The sequence below is a fragment of the Emys orbicularis genome, chromosome 13 (assembly GCF_028017835.1).
Source record: "Emys orbicularis isolate rEmyOrb1 chromosome 13, rEmyOrb1.hap1, whole genome shotgun sequence".
Lineage (NCBI taxonomy): Eukaryota > Metazoa > Chordata > Testudines > Emydidae > Emys > Emys orbicularis.
The window spans coordinates 17,344,557-17,367,250 of record NC_088695.1 but is presented as its reverse complement, the minus strand read 5'-3'; the positions used below and the strand labels follow the sequence as shown (position 1 = coordinate 17,367,250).

The 22,694-nt window shown below is 46.5% G+C and overlaps 1 pseudogene; it reads left to right on the top strand.

The window, feature by feature from the left end:
* The first annotated feature begins 420 nt into the window (after window positions 1-420).
* Window positions 421-20,963, top strand: LOC135887519 (olfactory receptor 2B6-like; annotated as a pseudogene).
* The last annotated feature ends 1,731 nt before the right edge of the window (window positions 20,964-22,694 follow it).

The following is a 22,694-nucleotide window of genomic DNA, read 5'->3' as shown; positions in this document are numbered from 1 at the left end:
CAACCTCCTCAGGTAAGGAGTTCCACAAGTTGACTGTGCGCTGCGTGAAGAAGGAAAGCTCAGTGGTTTGTGCATTGGCTAGCTAAGCTTAGGGTTGTGAGCTCAATCCTTGAGGGGCCATTTAGGGATCTGGGGCAAACATCTGTCTGGGGTTAGGTACTGCTTTGAGCAGGAGGTTGGAGTAGATGACCTCCTGAGGTCCCTTCCAGCCCTCATATTTTATGATGTGGGCATCTGAGAGTTGTCTCTCTGCACCAGATCCAGACATACACTTAACATATAATCCCTCTGATTCTCTAATATTGATCTAAAATCCCCATCAACATTGCCCCCTCTCTATTTAATTCTCGGATATGGATAGTTTTGGGGCTTCTTCCCTCTTCTCATGTTAAACTGCAGCTACTTCACCACCTGGGAAGGATGTTCACCAGAGTCACCATCCTGCACCAGGTAATTCTGCTCTCATCAATGCTCCTGCTCTTCTGGCTGCGCTGGTGGAACGGCACCGTGCCATCCACTCCTGGCAGGACCCATGTGCTCCTCCTCTCCAGCTGGCGCTTGGGCTCCACCTTCTCCAGCCAGCTCTTCAGCCAGCATCCCAAAGTCTTCCACCTGATGGAGCTGGCCAAGCATATTTTCCACCACCTGCCCAGAGGCAGCCTAGAGCTGCTGCAGGGGCCCACTTGGGATCTGCTCCATTCCCTCTTCTGGTGGGAGGTGGCCACGCTACAGGACTTCATGCTGCATATTGACATTGTGAGGCCTGCGGGGTGCCAGGCCTGCTCACAGGCCTGGAGGCACCAGCCTAGCTTCCACCAAGTGCAGGAGATCTGTAAGCTGGCCATGGAGGTCTTTTGTGTACAGGCCAGTCAGCTCAGAGGAGGAATAGAAGGACCTAGCACTTTCTTGAAAAGAGATCAAGGCCCAGACAAAGGGATGGGGTCTTTTCTTCAATCTTCACTGAGGATTTGGAGCAATGGTTGGACACTTGGATAAGGAGGAGCTGCCTCCCTGAGCAGAGAATCCACCAGGGAATAAGTCACACACTTGTCCAGTGATTTTTCCCACAAACCAGGGGGTGGATGCCAGTGGTAAAGCCACAATGGGAATCTGTACGGATCAGTCAGGAAATGCAGACCCAGCTACACGCACTTCTGTGGAGCCACAGATAGAACCCCTTTCCTACAGCACTAAATATCCAAGACCAGTTCACCTACAAGCGATCTGGTCTGCTGCTAGATCCTTTATCCTCCCTGCAGACACAGTTAGTAGACAGGACTGGGAGTCAGGGCTCCTGGGTTCTCTCCCCAGCTGCGGGAGGGGAGTGGGGAAGGTCTGGAAGTCAGGATTCTTGGGTTCTCTCCCACCTGTGGGAGGGGAATGGGGTCTAAGAAGTTAGAGCAGCATACTTGTCCTGGATGCTAAGACCGACCAGCTACCTCTTATCCAGAGATCAAGAAAAGCTGTACTGCCATCCTATCTCTTGTGTCAGTCTCTTTTGTTAAAGACAGGAAACCACCAGTCACAGCCATCAACTGAACTAAAAACCTATGAGGGATTGTCTGACAAAAGAAGAGTGTCTAATCTCTATCCTCTCTGAAAGGGGCTTTTGAAAAGTTTGGGTTATGTTTGGTTCTCAGAACCAGCTAATGGCAAATTCAAACTGATGTATGTCTTGTGTTGAAATTCTTTTTTTCCTTTGGTGCATCTGATTCAATACATTTCCAGACTTTGGCATGAATTTTCTAGTGTTTTGCTCATGGGATTGAGCCGGCTGAGGTCTCTGTCCTCAAAACCCTGAATCAGGTTTGACTGCTTAGTGTTATACAAGTGACAGGATCATGCTAATACCTGTGATCTCTGGGCCCCCTTATTCCACTGGAAATTAACACAAAAGCTCTCCCACTGCTCATGGGGCTCGCTCAAGTTTGTCTCCCTTTGGATTCACTTAGATCCCCTTCTTAATCTGAAGCAGAAAACTTTTTAATGGCCCCACAAGGGGACTCATCAGAGGCCATGTCACAAATAGCACGTTTTTAATAAGTCCCAATTGCTGGAGCCAGGAGCCGAGACTCTAACGATGCCCAGTGCGTCGCATCCTGAAGCCTAATGAGGGCACTTACTCTACCAGGGACAATTGGCACCAATCCCAGACTTTCCTCTGTCACAGACGGGCCGAATATCTTGGCACCAGATCTTTGGACAGCCAGACTAATACCACATACGCTTCTGCACCAGGTCATTGTCCAGTTACTCCAGTACCCCATTCCCTTCTGTACCAGGTAACTGTCCAGGTCCAGGTCCCTGGGGCTCTGCAAACATCACCAGCTGAGTGCCAGCCCCTTGGGGATGATGCAGGGAGGAAACTCTCCCCACACTCTCCAGCTCTGACAAGCATAAAGGTTTGTCTCCCTCCCCACACACGGCCCTTAGGAGTCTGGGACGGAGATCCTGAGCTGTGTGGGAGGAGACACCTGCAATTTCAGAGACAGGGGCCCTTCCTGGCTCACCCAGACACAGAGATACCATCCCCATAAGCTTGGAGACACAAGGATGGCTGTAGAGGGGTCTGGCTAGCCAGCCGTCCTTCTAGCCATCCACCGTACATTTCTGCATCTATCCAGCTCTCTCCTCTTCAGTCCATCTCTCTTTCTTTACTGTCCAGCCTTCTCTCTGCCTTTCTCTGTCCTTCTACCAATTCACCTCTGACTTCCTCTCTTTCTCCACATCCATCCTTCTCTCTATTGGACTCTCCCTCTCTATTTCCATCCACCCATGGCTAGCCTCTGTCAGCCCACATAGACTCAGTAACTCTCTCTCTCTCTCTCTCTCTCTCTCTCTCTCTCTCTCTCTCTCTCTCTCTCTCATATCTCTGGCTTTTCTAATGTTCCCAGCACTGCAGTCGCTGGGTTCTCAGGAGTCCCTTCCCAACGAGACAGGCTTTGGGCATCCCCACCGGGCTGGGACATATGTAGTAGGAGGCTCCGGTTCACCTCCAGGCCCCTCACTCACATACCGAGCAGGTTTGGCTGCCCAGATGGGGGACCCCATGACCATGCAAAACTGACTCAGAGTGTCAGGCCAATGACCACATTTGCCCCATTCTCCTCCCAGTAAGACCCCTTGGGGCCCAGAAGCAGGTGGTCTGACACCTGCATCCTCTGTTTCCAGAGCCAGAGGTGGGTGTGCTGCCCACACGGCAGGTGGACAGAGTTAGCTGGTTTCCTTACCGCCCTCCTCCCAAACCCCTTAGACATTTAGCCCCTCGGCCTGGGGTGCCTCATCTTTGGGCTCCGCAAGCACAGAGTGGGTTTCAGTGAAGGGGAGCAGGGATTGCAGCTAAGACTCTGCCCTCGTATTGGAGCATCTGAACAGCTCTGAGCTGTTCAGCTTTTTGGAAACAATAGCCAATGACCCAGCGAGTTTAACTAACGCCTCTCAACTGTGCTGCTGAGGAGTCTGTTTCCTTTCAATTTATCTCCACTCCTTGTCTTCATCTTTCTGGCCTGAAGCCATTTTTGAAAGAATAGCCAAACAGCATTGCTCTCTGACAACCATCACCAACTGTATCTCCCTCCCTGTCTTCTTTCTCACTCAGATTTCTCTCCCCCCCCCCCCTTCTTCCTTCCAAGTCTCACATGTATGGATGTAACTACTTATTCAGAGGTATAAAAGCCTCAGTAGGTGCCCATGCCCCTGTCAGGGAGTCCAATGTATTTATATCATTCTTAGCCCTTTTGGGTGACACAGATAGAGTTAGAGGAGGGAAGGAGAGAGGTGGGAGAACAGGAATGAAGATGAAAGTGAGGCTGGGGGGAAAGTTGAAAATGTACAACCTGGGGGGAGAAGAAACTGAATGAGGATGTGATGAATGCTAGATACGTACAGTGTTTGGTATCATATTGACCACTGTCTTAGAAATGCAGACAGACAAGGTGGGTGAGCTGATATCTTTTATTGGAGCAACTTCTGTTGGTGAGAGAGACAAGGTTTTGTGCTTACACAGAGCAGGGAAAGGTACTCCGAGTGTCACAGCTAAGTACAAAGAGGAACAGAATCCTAAATAGTTAACACATATTTCAAGGTAAAGTTGCCAGTAAACTTGTCTCCCGTCATGGAGGGGAAGGTGGGGGGGAGAACCTGGAGGAGGAGGCTCAGTGGGTCACAGATTGTTATAATAAGCCATATATTCAGCCTCTCTGTTCAATCCATGATTTTAGTGTCTAGCAATGTTATGAATTTACAACACATACTTGATGGGGTCCACATCCTGAACCCCTTCTTCTGGCATTCAAACAACCCCCCAAGCTCACCATGCTCAGCATCATAAGCAAGCTCCCCACAGAGCAGGACACACCAACTCAAAGTGGTACCAGACCCTGCCAGAACAACAGACACAAAACCTGCAGCTATATTTCTATTTCTATGATGATCAACACCATCCACAACACGGCTTTCAAGATCCATTACATCACATGTTGTGATTGGTATGTTTTAGAGTATCTCCTCCAGTGCCCCAACAACAAATATGTGGGTGAAACCAGGCAATCACTATACTCTTGAATGAACTCACACAGGAAAATGATAAAGACAAAAACACCCTATCACCGGTGAGTGAAAACTTGACACAAAGCGATCACTGTATATATGACCTATCAATCCTCATCCTCAAAGAAAACCTGCACAAAACCTTCAAAAGACCAGCCTGGGAGCTTAAATTCATAACTTTGCTGGACACTAAAAATCATGGACTGAACAGAGACAAAATCTATATCCCACTAACTTCACCCCCATCAGCTTATTTCCCCCCCTCCTTTACCCTCTATGACTGGAAGCATGTTACAGACCACTTCACCATGAATTGTCCATTGAAATATGTTTTAAGTACTTGTGCTGTAAAATCTGCTCCACCTTGCATTTAGCTGTGACACTTTGAGTACATTTCCCAGACCTGCAGAAGAGCTCTGTCTGAGCTCAAAAGCTTCTCTCTCTCACCAATGGAAGCTTGTCTGTTACCCTAGATTTGATGGATGTGTGTACCCCAGAATGCAATCAAGGTAATTGCAACCATATTATGTGCATTGAGACGCCGTGAATTAATAAAATAGAACACCACATAGTTAAGAGTTAATTGCAAAACAGGCTTTTAGAGGCAAGGTGAAAACTAGCTGGGAGTTTCTGCTAATCAGAATGGGAGGAGGGGAACGAAAGGTCAGCAAGGGAGATTGAAAACCTTGGTGGATGGAAGATCTGGAGTCTGGGCACTTCTGATAGAAGTTTATTAAAAGCTAGGAAAAGTGATGATTTTGTAGAGGTTATTATGACCTATGTGTTTTGTAGAAGTTAGTTATAAAAGATTAGTGAATACAGTGGATTCTGGAGCAGTCCTCTGAAGCCATTTTGAGAGAGGTTTTTCTTGACATTTTTTCTCCCTGGTAGGTGAGCAACTGGCCACTGACAACTTGCTGCTAATTACTCAATACCATTCCAGTTTTTAGGTAAATATCTGGGATGCTCTAAATCTATTGCTTATGTCTGTGTGCACTTAAATCTAATAAACTGCAGTTTTAGATAGAGCCCGCTTACTTGTATTAATATTTCATCAGGCAGAATTGCTGTATTCCCATTGATTTCTTCCTGACACCACCTGGAGTGAAACAGTTAAACAGAACAAGCCTGCACTAATCTGCCCCACAACCTGCCTTCCCTTTCCCACCCCACACAACCATCTCTCACCCACACAACACCCCTGCCCTCTGCTTTCCAATTCAACTAAGCACTATCCTTGGTGGACCTCAAGAAACAATCCCTGTTCTCCTGCCCAAAGAGATTATTCTTATTCCTTTCTATTGTGGTAGCAAAGAGGCTGCAACTGAGATCAGGGCTGTGCCAAGCACGGCACAGACATTGAACAAGTTACAGTTCTTTCCCCAGCTGATATCAGGGCCCCATTGGGCCGGGCACTGCACTGACACACAGCGGTAGGCAGTCCCTTCTCCAACTGAGATCAGGGCCCCATTGTGCTGGGCGCTGCATAGACACAAAGCAAGGACAGCTGAGATCAGGGCCATCTTCTCTGGGACCAGAAGATATCTCAGTTCAGTGGCTTCTCAATGAAACAAGCACACATCTGGATAGAAGAATGGATTAAGTCAGTGAAGGCAGCTCTATGGGTGTTGAGAGTACCTGAAGAAGACCATGCAGATTTTGTGGAAGAGCATCTCAAATTCCAGGCCAGATCCACAATGAAGTTCATGGCAACACCTAACAAGCCAGACATAGAGAAGACATTTCAGCTGTATGCAGACAAAGTGGAACCAGACTCAAAGAATTCTATGAGCTGACACAGAATCCAGGTGGGACTATTCGGGTCTACTCACATGAGCTCCAGGAGAGAATGAGCCAGGTGAAGCACTGGGACCCACAACAAGTTCGGGACATGAATATGGTCCTGAAAGTATAGTTAGTGCTGGGGCTCCGGGATGATTCCCTCCACTGTGAAATGAAGAAGAGGTTTAAAGAAGAGTCCAGTAAGAATTTCCATGAACTCGTGCAAGCTGCCATTACATGGTCTGAATTAGAGCAAGTTCCTGTGGAAGAGATGGCCAAGCCCAACCCCCCTACACAAAGTGGAGGCCTAGGTAATGCAGCTAACAGGGGAAAGGCTTTTCCCCAAACACAGTTAACACTGGAAAGTTTAAATGAAACTGGCCAGCAAACAGGGGGTGATGTTGAAAACAATGACTGAGGGAATAAAAGGTAAAATCTCCCTTAGTATGCCAAAGGATCCCGAAGATCCCCACTGAAGGATATACAGGGAAGGTACATTTGCTACACTTGTGAAGAGCCAGGGCATACTAGCTGAGAATGTCCACTGAGAAAGAGTCTAGAGCCCCAGGTACTCCAAACCAAAGGGGCACCAGGAATGAGTGGCCCATCTACAGTAGAAGGCCAAGCAGTGGCAGAAGGATTCCTAGGCCTGTCCTTGATGGAAAATCAGTCTGCATACAGTGCTGGTAGGAGCTCGGACAGTGCCAGCATATCTATCGACCTGTGTGAGTGAGCATTTAGAGATTAACTGCTGAAGTACTTATAGCCGAGGTGAAGATTAGCTGTTTGTTTGATACTGGCTGTACAAGGGTTAACCGGGGCTCGACCCTCTCCGGGGCGGTGGTGAGCCACACCGGCTCACTACACACAGTTGATGTTGGGGAATTAGTCTGGCCACTGGGTCTCCCTCGGCAGCCCTTGCTGTAACAGGAACAAATACTGTAAGCCCAGGCCCTGTGTCAGGGCGGGGCAACACTGCGTCAGGTGCTCAGGCCCTCAGGCCTGGTACTATAAACAGTAGCAATAAGCCCAGGCCCTAGGTCAGGGCAGGGCAACAGATGCTGAGTCAGGGGCTCAGGCCCTCAGGCAGGGCTGAGCAGTAGCAGTAAAAACCATCGCAAGCCCAGGCCCTAGGTCAGGGCGGGGCAACAATGGGTCAGCGCTCAGGCCTGCAGTCAGGGCTGAGCAACACAGTACAATTAATAGTAAGCCCAGGCCCTATGTCAGGGCGGGTCAGTGCAGAGTCAGACGCTCCGGCCCTCAGGCAGGGCTGAGCAACAACAGTAGGCCCCAAGCCTCCAACGGCCTGGGAGAGGGGGATGCAGGCCCTCCCACTCCACTGCCACAAATTGGGTGGCAGGGGGGACGCAGGCCCTCCCACTCCACTGTGTCCCAGCCCGGGGCCCTAACAGTGGAAGAAGACTCACTGCATAGTCAGTGGGGATCCTGGCTGCAACACACTGACATGGGCTCTGGCAGTGCTGCAGCCAGACTAGGGTTGGCTGCCCCCGGGCTACTACCAGACTCCCCCTCGGGTAGTACCTGGGTCCGGGTGTTGTCCTCTAGGGGGTCCAGCACCATAGGTTCCTCTGAGTAGCGAGCGCAGGGTAAGCAAGTAGGGTGGATGGTTGGGAATGGAATATAGGGTCTTTCCCTTCTATGGGGGTGCTGACTCTAATCCAGCTCCAGTAGGATAATCATGTTCAGTAAATCATAACCTTTCCAAAGATATCTCACATGCCTTATCCTGCACAAAATACATCATAGTTATGCCATACTCGTATCATAATAATATTACTATGAAGAATATGGGGAGTAATGCCATGCTGAGCTCCCACTATTTTTTTCCATGGATGTTCCAACCCCCAAGCACCCATGGAGTCAGAGCCTATGAGATAGATTTCAGAGCGAGGAAGTGGGTGAGGTAATATCTTTTATTGGATCAACTTCTGTTGAGACACAAGCTGTTGAGCTACATGGAGAAGTTGGTCCATAGATAAATGGATAGATAGATAGATAGATAGATAGCATCTGGGGGTTCATAGAATCATAGTATCATAGAATATTAGAGTTGGAAGAGACCTCAGGAGGTCATCTAGTCCAATCCCCTGCTCAAAGCAGGACCAACACCAACTAAATCATCCTAGCCAGGGCTTTGTCAAGCCAGGCCTTAAAAACTTCTAAGGATGGAGATTCCACCACCTCCCTAGGTAACCCATTCCAGTGCTTCACCACCCTCCTAGTGAAATAGTGTTTCCTAATATTCAACCTAGACCTCACCCACTGCAACTTGAGACCATTGCTTCTTGTTCTGTCATCTGCCACCACTGAGAACAGCCGAGCTCCATCCTCTTTGGAACCCCCCTTCAGGTAGTTGAAGGCTGCTATCAAATCCCCCCTCATGCTTCTCTTCTGCAGACTAAATAACCCCAGTTCCCTCAGCCTCTCTTCGTAAATCATGTGCCCAAGCCCCCTATCATTTTTGTTGCCCTCCGCTGGACTCTCTCAATTTGTCCAGATCCCTTCTGTAGTGGGGGGACCAAAACTGGACGCAATACTCCAGGTGTGGCCTCCCCAGTGCTGAATAGAGGGGAATAATCACTTCCCTTGATCTGCTGGCAATGCTCCTACTGTTACAGCCCAATATGCTGTTGGCCTTCTTGGCAACAAGGAAACACTGCTAACTCATATCCAGCTTCTCATCCACTGTAATCCCCAGGTCCTTTTCTGCAGAACTGCTGCTTAGCCAGTCGGTCCCCAGCCTGTAGCGGTTCATGGGATTCTTCCTTCCTAAGTGCAGGACTCTACACTTGTCCTTGTTGAACCTCATCAGATTTCTTTTGGCCCAATCCTCCAATTTATCTAGGTCACTCTGCACCCTATCCCTACCCTCCAGTGTATCTACCTTAGTGTCATCTGCAAACTTGCTGAGGGTGCAATTCATCCCATCATCCAGATCATTGATAAAGATGTTGAACAAAACTGGCCCCAGGACCGACCCCTGGGGCACTCCGCTTGATACCAGTTGCCAACTAGACATCGAGCCGTTGATCACTACCCATTGAGCCCGACAATCTAGCCAGCTTTCTATCCATCTTATAGTCCATTCATCCAATCCATACTTCTTTAACTTGCTGGCAAGAATACTGTGGGAGACAGTATCAAAAACTTTGCTAAAGTCAAGATATATCACATCCACCACTTTCTCCATATCCACAGAGCCAGTTATCTCATCACCATTGCCCTTGGTGAATCCATGTTGACTGTTCCTGATCACCTTCCTCTCCTCCAAGTGCTTCAAAACGGCTTCCTTGAGGACCTGCTCCATGATTTTGCCAGGGACGGAAGTGAGGCTGACCGGTCTGTAGTTCCCCGGGTTCTCTTTCTTCCCTTTTTAAAATATGGGCACTATATTTGGCTTTTTCCAATCGTCCGAGACCTCCCACGATTGCCACAGATTTTCAAAGATAATGGTCAATGGCTCTGGAATCACATCAGCCAACTCTCTCAGCACCCTTGGATGCATTAGATCTGGACCCATGGACTTGTTCATGTCCAGCTTTTCTAAATAGTCCTTAACCTGTTCTTTGACCACTGAGGGCTGCTCATCTGCTTCCCATACTGTGTTGCCCACTGCAGCAGTCTGGGATCTGACCTTGTCTGTGAAGACTGAGGCAAAAAAAGGATTGAGAACTTCAGCTTCTTCCACATCATCTGTCACTATGTTGCCTCCCCCATTCAGTAAGTGTCCCACACTTTCCCTGACCTTCTTCTTGTTTCTAACATACCTGTAGAAACCCTTCTTGTTACCCTTCATATCCCTTGCTAACTGCAACTCCAATTGTACCTTGGCCTTCCTGATTACACTCCTTTTTGCTTAAGCAATATTTTTATACTCCTCCCTAGTCATCTGTCCAAATTTCCACTTCTTGTAAGCTTCCTTTTTGAGTTTAAGCTCACTGAAGATTTCACTGTTAAGCCAAGCTGGTCGCCTGCCATATTTGCTATTCTTTCTCCACATCAGGATGGTTTGTTCCTGCGCCCTCAATAAGGCTTCTTTAAAATACGGCCAGTTCTCCTGGACTCCTTTCTCCCTCATATTAGCCTATAGCTACTATAGTTTTGTTACCATTTTCAACAACATACTTATGCGAGAAAGCATTTTCCTCATATGCATATCTGAAAACCAAATACAGAAGCAGACTCAGGTTTGCAAAATGTATCAGGGGGTTCTCAGAAAAAATTCTGTTAACAGTGGACAGAGCTGTCCCTAGGGACCCTGGGTGCACGGGCTGGCAGCCCAAGCCCCGTGGCCATAACTTCCTGGCAGAACATAAACTTCAGTTGGATCAGTGCACTAAAACCAATATAACTGCACACCAAAAGGACTTTGCAAAACATTCAGGCAATACTTTCCAGCTGTGACAGGTGATAATGACTGGATTCGCAACCCCTTTGATGATACCACTTTCTCAACGCAGATATTGAGCACTGAGGAAAAAGAGAAATTGATTGAGATCTCCTGTGATTAAGAACTGAAAAGGAGTTTCAGAAGTCTCTCATCGATCAACTTTTGGCTGAGTTTAAGAAACGAGTCCCCCCTGCTTGTCTAAAAAGCTACTATAGTTTTGTCACCATTTTCAACAACATACTTATGCAAGAAAGCATTTTCCTCTTATGCACATCGGAAAACCAAATACAGAAGAACAAATTTAAGCTTTGTTGTAGCTGTGTGTTCTTTGCCTGGACTGCTCAAGACCTGAATGCTTGTGGGAGGAACTCTTTACTTGAGTTGGCTTCTTAAATACCTTCATGCTGTTTCATGTCTGGTACTCCTTGATGAAACATGTAGGAGCTTAATCGAAGTGATATGAGCTACAAAACTGAAATCTTGGAAGAGTGTTGCCATTTTCATAATGTAATAAAATTAATAATGTAATGATAAATAATGATGTAATACTAAATAGTGTGTAATAAGCGTGTTATAAAAAACCCAAATTCTTTCCAAGATCACTGCTTCTATAATTTATGCTCAGATAAGGAAGAAAATCCCTGGAAATATTCATTTTTAGGAGAGGGTTCGCAATATTTGATATTTTTGTGAAAGGGGTTTGCGGGTTGTTAAAGTTTGGGAACCACTGATCTAGACAGACAGGTAGTCACTTAATTTATTTTTAAGTCTGGAAAGTGTCCAGTTATTAGCCCAGCACAGACCCTAAATGGAACAGAATGCTAGAATATAGACATGTCTCAGTCAGTCCCCTCGACCTCGGGCGGGATTAGAGCCATAGTCCCCTAGAGGAAAAAAGGCCCCATATCCCATTCCTAGATCACAGCTGACCTCATGGTTTTGAAAACGTCTGAGCATGAGGAAATTCAGCACCCATGACTGATGGTTTTATCCCTGATTTACACTAGAGATGAGGGAGGGAAAGATCAGTGGCACTGAACAGCATGGACATGTTTTTTGTAGAGGTGTCATTCCCTAAGGTGTACATGAATCATGGGCTGACAGAGGATAGTAAGAAATTTCCCAGCTGTCCACTCGGAGTGTGTTGACACTTCCTTTGATTCTGGGCCACTGTTGGAGATGGGGGCTAGATGTACCCAGGTGGGATCCAGCCTGGGGACTGGTATGTTCCTGTTAGATGTCTTTGTGCTGTGCTCCTCCCCAGCATGTGGAACGCACCCTGAGGATGGGTTCCTCTTGACACACTTTGATTCACTTCTCAGTCTGGCATAGAAAAAAATGTCAATGGCCTGTCTGGCCCCGCTGTGAGCTCATCAAGATTGTTCATGTCTTTAATAAGACCCAGATTTCCCCAGACATGAGTGGAAGCCTATGTGCTAACAATGCCTGGCTCGCTGCATCCTGATGCCTAATGAAGAGACCTGGGGCAACAGCACCCTGCGTCCGGGCCCTAACTCCTCAGGGGGCACGTGGCACCAGGCAGCTCCCAGACCTTTCTCTGTTGCAGATTGGGGCTGGGTCTCTCTGCATGGAGCTGCCATGGAACTCATTGAGGTGACACAGCAGAGAGTCCAGGGCTCAGCAGCTAAGGGCTGGGACAGGAAGGAGAGATGCCTGACTGAGATCACAGAAATGAGCCATCGGGGCAAGTGTCCTGCCCTCTGCCTGTGCCAAACTGGCCAGTTACTCCAGAACCCCATGCAACCCTGCTCCAGATCATTGTCCAGTTACTCCTGTACCCCACACTCCCCTGCCCCAGATCTCTGGCTAGTTCCCCATGCACCCCGTGCCCAAGTCACTGACCAGATAAAAACAACGAGGAGTCTGATGGCACCTTAAAGACTAACAGATTTATTTGAGCATAAGTGTTTGTGGGTAAAAAACCCACTTCTTCAGATGTATGGAGTGAAAATTACAGATACAGGCATAAATATATATTGGCACATGAAGAGAAGGGAATTACGTTTCAAGCGGAGAATCAATGTTGAAGGCCAATTCAGTCAGGGTGGATGTGGTCCACTCCCAATAATTGATGAGGAGGTGTCAATACCAAGAGAGGGAAAATTGCTTTTGTAGTGAGACAGCCATTCCCAGTCCCTATTCAAGCCCAAATTGATGGTGTTAAGTTTGCAAATGAATTGTAACTCTGCAGTTTCTCTTTGAAGTCTGTTTTTGAAGTTTTTTTTATTGAAGAATGGCTACTTTTATATCTGTTATTGAATGTCCCCACTGGCTTTTGTATGTTACCATTCCTGATGTCTGATTTGTGTTTATTTATCCTTTTACATAGAGACTGTCCGGTTTGGCCAATGTACATGGCAGAGGGGCATTGCTGACACATGATGGCATCTATCACATTAGTGGATGTGCAGGTGAATGAGCCCCTGATGGTGTGGCTGCTGTGGTTGGGTACTATTACGGTGTTGCTAGAGTATATATGGGGACAGAGATAGCAACAGGGTTTGTTACAGTGATTGGTTCCTGGGTTAATGTTTCTGTGGTGTGGTGTGTAGTTGTTGTTGAGTATTTGCTTCAGGTTGGGGGCCTGTCTGTAAGCAAGGACTGGCCTGTCTCCTGTGAGAGTGGGGGATCATTTTCCAGGATAGGTTGTAGGTCGTTGAGGATGGGCTGGAGAGGTTTGAGCTGGGGGCTGTATGGGATGGGCAGTGGTGATCTGTTATTTTCCTTGTTGGGCCTGTCCTGTAGTAGGTGCAGGAGTCTAGTGGCCAATTTGGCGTGTGGGGGACCCTGGGGCTCCGCAAACCTCTCCAGCTGAGTCCCAGCTCCTTGGGGAGGCTTCAGGGAGGCACCCCACCCCAGCTCTGAAATCCATAAGGGCACTGCCTGCTCCCTCCCCCCACCCATGGCCCTATGCAGTCAGGGACAACTATCATGAGCTGCACAAGGAGGAGCCTCCTACAGTCACAGAGACACGGGGCCCTTCTCAGCTGTGCTTCAAAACTGGGGAAGCCCAGGTATAGTGTGATACTGTTCTCAGGAGCCCGAGACCCCAGGGCTGGGGTAGGATGGGGAGCAGGGACACAGGTTGGGGATCTTACCTCCTTCCATCCATTCTTCCAGCCATCCACTGTACTCTATCCAGCTCTCTGCGTCTCTCACCCACTCGCTATCTGTCTGCTCATCCATCTCTCTTTCTCTCCCTCTATATCCTTCTATCCATCTTCCTCTCCCCTCCTCCATCCTGCGACCCATCCATCTCTCTGATCTTATATCCTCTCTTTATTGTTCTTTTTATCCATCCTTCTCTCTGCCTTTCTTTCTGTCATAACAATTCACCTCTCTCTCCCTCTCTTTCTCATCCATCCACTCTCTCTCCATCTCTCTCCCTATATCCATCTCTCTCTCTCGCTCTCTCCTCCCCATCTCTGGGATTTCTTTCGTTCTATCACTGTGGACTCTGGGCTTCTAGGAGACCCTGCCAGTTGAGAGAGGCTCAGGGTATCCCTCCCAGCCTGGGGCAACCTGCCCCCCAGGTACTTCACTCACACACCAAGCGGGTTTGGTCCCTGGGATGAGGGATATTCTGTGACCATGCGAGATTAGCTCTGAACATCCAGTTTGCTCCATTCCCCTCCTTTTGAGATCCACCCCAGGGCCTCAGAAGAGTGACTCAGGACTTCCAAAGCCAGATGCAGATGGTGCTGCCCCACAGCAGGGGGCAACGTTAGCTGGTCTCCCTGACCCTGGAGACTCTTAGCCATTCAGTTCACAGCTCAGGGCTGCTTCATCCCAGGCACTGGAGGCTCAGCTCAGGGGAGCAGGGACTCCAGACTCTACCCTGGCATCCAAGCATGTGAGCCGCCCGGAGCCGTTCAAGCAGACCTTGAGGTGAACGGACGTGAGTCCGGGTTATTACTGGGGAGGGTACAGGAGCTGGGGAGCATGTGGGATGGTTAGCTTTGTTAGCTCTGTCCTATGGGTATAATAAAACTACCCTACCTCCCAGGGGTGATGTGAGGATAAACCCATTAGAGATTGTTAGGTGCTCAGCTACTGTGATGCTGAGGACCAGACAACTACCATAGATTGGTAGATTTGGTTAGGGTTGGAATCTGTCTTATCCAAGGCCCCTAACCCACAAACATATATAGGGATAACTTTCTACAGGGGAGTAGTTAATCACTTGGGTACGCGTCTGCAGGACTGGATCTTGTGTTTGTAAAGTGCTGTGTAAACCTGTTGTCCCTTGAGAGGCCCTGCAAAGATTTATGCATGTGCTTAGCTTAAGCCCACAGGCAGTTCCACTGACATCAATTGGATGTGGTTTGGGTAAAGGAGATTAAGGCATGTAGGTAGCATAGGCCCAATTTATGAATGGATTTAGGTGGCTACAGATGCAGATGGGTGCTAGGGGCCTAACTCCTATTGGAATCAATGGGAGTTAGAAAATTCTTTGGAAAATTCTACTTGGTGCCTATCTCATATTTAGCCCTATCTGAGCCCATCATCCCACTGAAAATCAGTGGGATTTGGGTGCATCATTCCTTAAAGCTCCTTTGGAAACCCCAGCTCTAACTGCTGGTAGGATCAGGGTCTAAATTATTATTATTGGTACAGGGATTATTTTATTCCCTCCCTGCGCGTTGAGACTGTGGTCCCTGTCAGTTGCACAGAGAAGTACATACAAATAATAGATTCATGTTAACAGTGGCAGTAGAATCATAGAATCATAGACATGTAGGACTAGAGGGTACTGCCAGAGGTTAAATGGTCCATACCTCCATATCGAGACAGGAATAAGATTACCTAGACCATACCTGTCCAGTATTTGTCCAACCTGTTCCTAAAAACCTCCCAGGATGGTATGGCATTCCGTGGTGCAATCCAGAGGGGTTGTGTCACCCCTGCACTGCAACCTTGGCTGCCTCACAATGTTTTCCTGTTGTAGATTCCAACATGGGTCGCTCATGGATCAGCATGAGGATCACACCCTGAGTGTCTGTGTGTAGCCACAGCCTGGTCCAGCAACTCTTACCCCAGCAGCTTGTCCACAAACACCAGCCACACTGTGGCTTCTACCAGCCTGGGTTACTATTTGTGGGGTGACCCCAACACATTCCTAGTCCAGAATTCCCCCCCACCTCAAAGATATGTGTTCTGCGCTGCCCTGGACAGTTCAGATATTTTAGGTCTGTTGCCCCTGTGAGGGGATCAATATCCAACAGTTTGCTACTTTAAATGGAGTTATTCACAAAATTCAGTTTAAACACAGCAATGGATCAGTTTGGATTAAGGAATAAAAAACGTTTATTTCACTACAAAGAGAGAGATTTTAAGTGAGTACAAGTATAAGGCATTAAAGTCAGAAATGGTTAAAAGAGAAATAAAAATAAATCGCTTCCTAGTACTAAACCTTAGCAAAGCAGACTTGGCTCAAGGTGAAATCCCTTACCACATGCTCCCAGTAATATTGCTGAGCCAATTCTCAGGCCAGGATCTGCTCCAAAGTCCAAAGGCTGTTTCTTTTGTCTTCCTAGGGGAAAGAGAGTGAGATGGATAGGGAGAGCTACCTTGGGGTGTTTCTGCCCCTCACTTTTATTATCCAGTCCCCCTTTGAAATGAATTTTATTGAAGGTTATGCTTAGATAAAGTACATTTCTGCTGTGAGGACAGAGACACCTATCAAGACTGGCCACTTGATAGGTGATTGCCCATCGACTTTGATGACACATGGATAGACTCCTTTGTGTTCAAGAAAGTGCTTTACCCAGACTTGTTTGGTAAATGCATTTAAGCTTATGTTTATTACTTTATGTAGAATGTTACTACACACATTTTGTGATGATAGTATTGACAAGTGAGTTATCAGTTTTCAAAGCTCTCTCCAATAGCTGAGCCAATGCAGCGTTTTAAGTGTAGACTTGCCCTTAGAAAGTTTTCTTAATAGCTAACCTGAATCTCCGTTAGTACAGGCTAAGCCCATTACTTCTTGTCCCACCCTGGGTGGAGATAGAGAACCATTGATCACCATCCTCTTTATAACAACTTTTCACATATTTGAACACTGTTTCCAGGTCCCCCTTCGGCCTTTTTTCCTCTAGACTAAACATGCCCAGTTGTTTCAGCCTTTCCTCACAGGTCATGTTTTCTAAACCTTTGATCATTTTTGTTGCTGTCCTCTGTACTCTCTCCAGTTTGTCCACATCTTTCTTAATGCACAATATATTATATTATTAAGTAATTAATAGCAATAATAATTGAGATAATCATTTAAAGAACCTACACACATTAAATTCTTTTAGTCTCTCCATATACTTAACTCCTTTCAGCCATAGCTCAAAGACAGATAGGTCAATAGATTTCTGTTTATCAGACAGTTTTTCAAAGTGATCTAAAATGGACACAAATAGGTAGATTACCTTGTAATTTGCCGTGCCACATCAGGGGCGGAGTGCAGTTAGAAGTGCAAATTTAGGGTTTGGTCATGGGGATCCTGACATACATCCTCCTGCAAAGAATTACCACTTAAGAATTGCCAGTGCTTATAACGTTTTCCTGAGCAGAGCTGGGGAACAAACCAGTTGCAGAAACCACATGAAATGGATGCCAGTGGACTTTCCCTGGGCTCATCTAGTGTCTCACACCAAGAACCAGATGCAAAATTGAATGGTTACAAAGCTAATGGGTTTGGATTCTGGGTCTTTAGATTGGTAGAGATGGCTGATAAAATCTCTGAAATTCAGGAAACACAGTGTTAAATGAATGCCTCTAGGTGTCACTATAGCAATTATAAATGGTTAATTGTTAATGTTTGATAATTAATTGACAACTTGAATAAACTGAAAGGCAACAAAGGTAACACAGATGAATGGAAATACTTTTTAACATGACCCAAAATTCACCTTTGTTACTCATGCTTCATGATATTACCCAGGGAAAGATTAGGCATTCATTCTAGATGTTGCTTCCTCACCGAGGTTGGTCCAGAGCTCCATGGTAAATTAGAAGGTAAATTAATGACATACAAGGTTTCTTTGACTGCTACAAAAATTACTAATAAGATGCATGACAGTTACTAATAAGAATTATTCAAAAATTTTCTAACAGATACAAAATTTGTAAATTATTTTAAGGGTCAGAGTTAAGGTTACAATTTGAGTTAAAAGCATTTTTCTTTGACGTTTCAACATTGCATGTTGAAATGACCTCATCATATACACTATTGAGGATTCAAATGTTTAAAGCATATATGTTCCTATGATTCAGGGTATAAGTCAGCCTCTAACTGTCTGCACTGAGGAAGAAATTTCTGTTATGTGTAGATTGTCTCATTGCCTATCCCCTGGCATACATATCCTAGAACTGCCACCAATTGCCACAGCTGCACTTTTCCATGACAACTTGTTTGAAGTATTGTTGTAGTCAGGTTGATCCCAGGATATGAGCAAAGTGAAGTAGGTGAGGTAATCTCTTTTATTGGACCAATTTTTATTGGCCTCTTTTGGAGGCTTCAAAAGAAAGCTGCACAACACCTTCAAAAGATGAGCCTGAGAACTTAAAATCATAAGTCTTCTGGACACTGAAAACCCTGGCCTTAAACAGAGAAATCTGATTTTATGGCCCATTACAACAATTTGTAACACACCCTGCTGCCTACTAACCTTCCATTGTCTGACAACTGCAGAGGTGTTAATTTCCTAATTTGTGTTTATTGCCCACTTTATTTTAAGTGGTCTCCTGCAACATGCTTAACCATCTGTCCCGTCTTGTATTTAACTTGAACACTCTGATTACCCTCTCCAGAGCTCTGTGAAGCTTGAAAGTTTGTCCCTTTCATCCACATAAGTTGGTCCAATAAACAATATTATCTCATTTACCTTGTCTCTCAACTCTGTTTCTTGGAATCCAGATGTGTCACAGGGTGGACTGAGCCCTTTACGAGGAAACTATTCCCGCTCACCCGTGGTTCATTAACAGCCTTGACAAGGCCTGACAGGGGACAGGTGTTCCCGATAAAGAGCCAGTGGGGAAGGGAACAGGAGGTGGAAGCTGTGGCAGAGAAGAGCAGCAGTGAGTAGGTGGCCCTTACAGGGGACCCTGATTGGGAGAGGGGATGGGGCCTGGAAGCCAGAGCCAGAAGTTGAGCTCCAGCTCGGAAGGGCTGGGAGTGGTGGCTTTATGAAGTGCTTACCGGGATGGAAGAAGAGCCCCAGGTGTGGTAGAACACTCCAAAGCTGAATATGAACTTTGGAGTTGTTGTGATGAACATTCTTTTGGGACTTGGAGGATTCTTTTCAACTGTTTCTGTTATTAAATGAACCCCAGAAAGTCATAAGAAAGACTGTGTGGATTTCTTAGGGCTCCTGAAGAGGAGAAAGAGAGGCAAGGCGCCACAGAGCCAACCCTGGCCATGAGAGGGATTTTGGGAGGTGGAGGGCCCTGTTACAGTATCCTATGACTGCCATCAATTGCCAAAGATCCATTATGATTTAATTTTGTGGCATATTATTATTATGGATAAGAATAAAACTGGAGTCACAGTTAGGAGCCCCAGTCATGACTAGGATCTGTATAAATACAGAATAAGAATCATAATAAAACACCCTATGTCCCAAAGACCTTACAATCTAAGCATCTATTTTCAATGACAAATCCATTTATTGGCACATGTATCCTATTACTCCCACAGATCCAGTTTTCTAGGATACTTTGATTCCCCGGCATATGGATCCTCCTTTGTCACTAAGCGCCACAGAACCACTTTTCTGCAACAAAGCCATTCCCTAGCAGAAGGATCTGACCTGCCACCCAACTGGCCCAGATTTTCTATGACAAAGTCACAAGTGGGAATGGTTCATTCAGAGCAAATGGAGCTGCCCTTGAATGTGACCCTCCTGTGTATGGCTATTGGGGCTCCTTTCATTCTTATCTTTGTCCCTCCTCCCTGCAGGAGGAAAGAGGGAATGGGAGCTCCAGTTTATCCTACTCGGGGTCTCTGACCAGCCATGCCTGGAGATGCTGCTTTTCGTGGTCTTCCTGGTCTTGTACGTCCTGAACCTGGTGGGGAACCTGGCCATTATCGTTGTCTTGTGGCTGGAACCCAGTCTCCACACCCCTATGTATTTCTTCCTTAGCAACCTCTCCTTCTTGGATCTTTGCTACACCACCAGCACCATTTCTCAGATGCTGGTGAATTACAAGTCCATCACCTGGGCCGGCTGCATGGCCCAAGGCTACATCTTCCTCTCGCTGGCTGGTGCTGAGTGCCTCCTGCTGGCCGTGATGGTCTACAACTGCTACGTCGCCATCTGCCACCTGCTGCGCTACACGATCGTCATGAGCCGCCACCTCTGCCTGTACATGGTGGCCACCGTCTGGTTGAACAGCTTCGGCAACTCCATCCTGCAGACCAGCCTGACCGTGTGGCTGCCCCAATGCGGAGAGGACTGGGTTGACCACTTCTTCTGCAAGGTGCTGGCCCTGCTCAAGCTGGTCTGTGTCAACACCTCTGACAACCAGGCCCAGGCATTTGCTGTCAGTGTGATCTTCCGGCTGGTGCTGCTGGGCCTCATCCTGGTCTCCTACGGCTACATCGGCACCGCCGTGCTGAGGATTAAATAATAATAATATAATATACAGAGATATACCTATCTCATAGAGCTGAAAGGGACCTTGAAAAGTCATCAAGTCCAGTCCCCTACCTCCACTAACAGGACCAATTTTTTCACCCCAAATGTCCCCTTCAAGGATTGAACTCACAACCCTGGGTTTAGCAGGCCAATGCGCAACCCACTGAGCTATCCCTCCCACAAGTCACTCAGCCTATGGCAAGCTCAAGGACTTCAACACCTGAGCCTCCCACCTAGCCATTGTGTCGCTCCTCTAGGGAACGGCCATTTCCATGTATCCACAGCCTCTGTCCAGGTACTCCCAGGACCAGGGCAAGTTGGTCTCCCTCTTCTATGGCATTATCGCCCCCATGCTCAACTCCCTGATATACACGCTGAGGAACAAGGAGGTGCACGGGGCCCTAAGGAGGGTGCTGGGGTGGCTATTCTGGGTAAGAGGACATAAGACAGAAAAATGTGCTTGGACTGGCTGGCTTGGTTCTCTGTGGGGCGGCAGCTCCGATCCAGTCTCAGGCCAGGGGACTGGCTGGCTCAGAGGGCCAGGCTATCGGATATGGAGCCTTCCCATCTAGGAGGTCTGCATTTTAATCTCTCTGTTCATGTACACATATGGTGCTGGGACTGGGAAACCAAAGGTCACTCACCATGAGCCCCAGAAGGCAGACAAGCTTGTCAAGGCCTGGTGGACGGTGTTGGGCACCGCACTGAGTCCTTCCTTGGCTCCATCCATGAACAAAGCTGGCTCTGCATGGAGGAGGCAAAGCAATGGGGGCATCTGAGAGTCATCTCTCTGCACCAGATCCAGACAGCCCCCAACATAAAATCTCTCTGATTGTATATTGATCTAAAAATGCCACCAACGCTGCCCCTTCTCTATTTAATTCTCAGATATGGATAGTTTTGGGGCTTCTTCTCCCTTCTCATGTTAAACTGCAGCTACTTTGGCTTTTGGAGGAAAATAGCTGGTGTCAATCATTGCTCCAAATACTGGACAGGGTTAGTGAAGGTGTTAAGCCCATTATAATCAACTTTCCCCTCAGATTTTGCCTCTTTTCTCTCTAATTACTGAATATTGATCTAAAATTGTCTCAGATTTTCTCTTTATTGAATATCGATATAAATTTCCCTCCATTTTGGGACACCTCGAATCAAGCACCTTTCCTGCTAAATTATGGAATATTGATATAAAATCCTGCAAGATTTGGCCATTTTTCTCTTTAATTGCTGAATATAGGCAAAGAAACTCTCTCACTTTGTGGTCTTTTTTTCCCCCCTCCCATTTTAAAATGCAGCCACATCTGCTTTTGGAGGGAAACAGTTGGCTTGAATTCTCTTCCCACATGATGAATGAAGAAAAGGAGGATGTTTACCCTCCTCTGATCAACTTTGTCCTCAGATTTGACTCAAATAGGAATCTCGCACCCTCTCAAACCTGGTCCCTTTTTTCTCAGCTGTTGAATGTTCATACGAAATGGCAGCAGATTTGGGGGTTCCCCCTCCATTTTATGCTGCAAGAAATTCTTCTGGTCTCAGGAAGAGGGGATTAGGCCAAATCAATACCCCATAGGGTGAATGATTGGGGGAAGGAGGTTAAACATCTCAGTGAACAACTTTCCCCTCCTGTATGAGAATCAAATTCTTTTTTCTTGGGTAAATAAAAAAAACTGTGTGTGTGTTGATTCATTTGACTTTCGCAATTCTTAAAATACATAAAGGCTAGTAATACAGGAAAAAAATGACCCATGCTGTTTAAAATAGCAAAGCTTTCCAGCCACTGGAGTTACCAAACCTGGGGACATGATTTACATAACTGGAATGTTAAAATCAATGGTTAGAACTTATTTAGGAACAATCAAGTGTACAACATGGGAGGGGGAGTGGCACTCTAGGTCCAAAATAACATTACTTGATTAGACATTTTCATGACAGATAAAAAGGAACTGATCACAGATTTGAAATTTAGTGGTAGCTTAAACACAAGTGATTTTGACTTGAACACATTTGTTATGTGCCAAGAGAATAAAGACACAACCAATACTTTAGATACTTGATGCTTTAAAAAGGCAAATTTCACAATTCTAAAAACAATTATGAAACAAATTAGCTGGGAGGAAGAATTTAAACAGAATAGTATAAATGATCATTGGGAACTGTTTAAGAACACAATCAATGAAAAAGGTCATACTGGTTTAAAAAACAGCAACAACAACAACATGGGCCATGGTTCTGAGGGGAAGTGAGATACAAAAAGAAGAAAATAATATATAACGAATGGAAGAAATGGAAAGTTGATAGTAATGAAC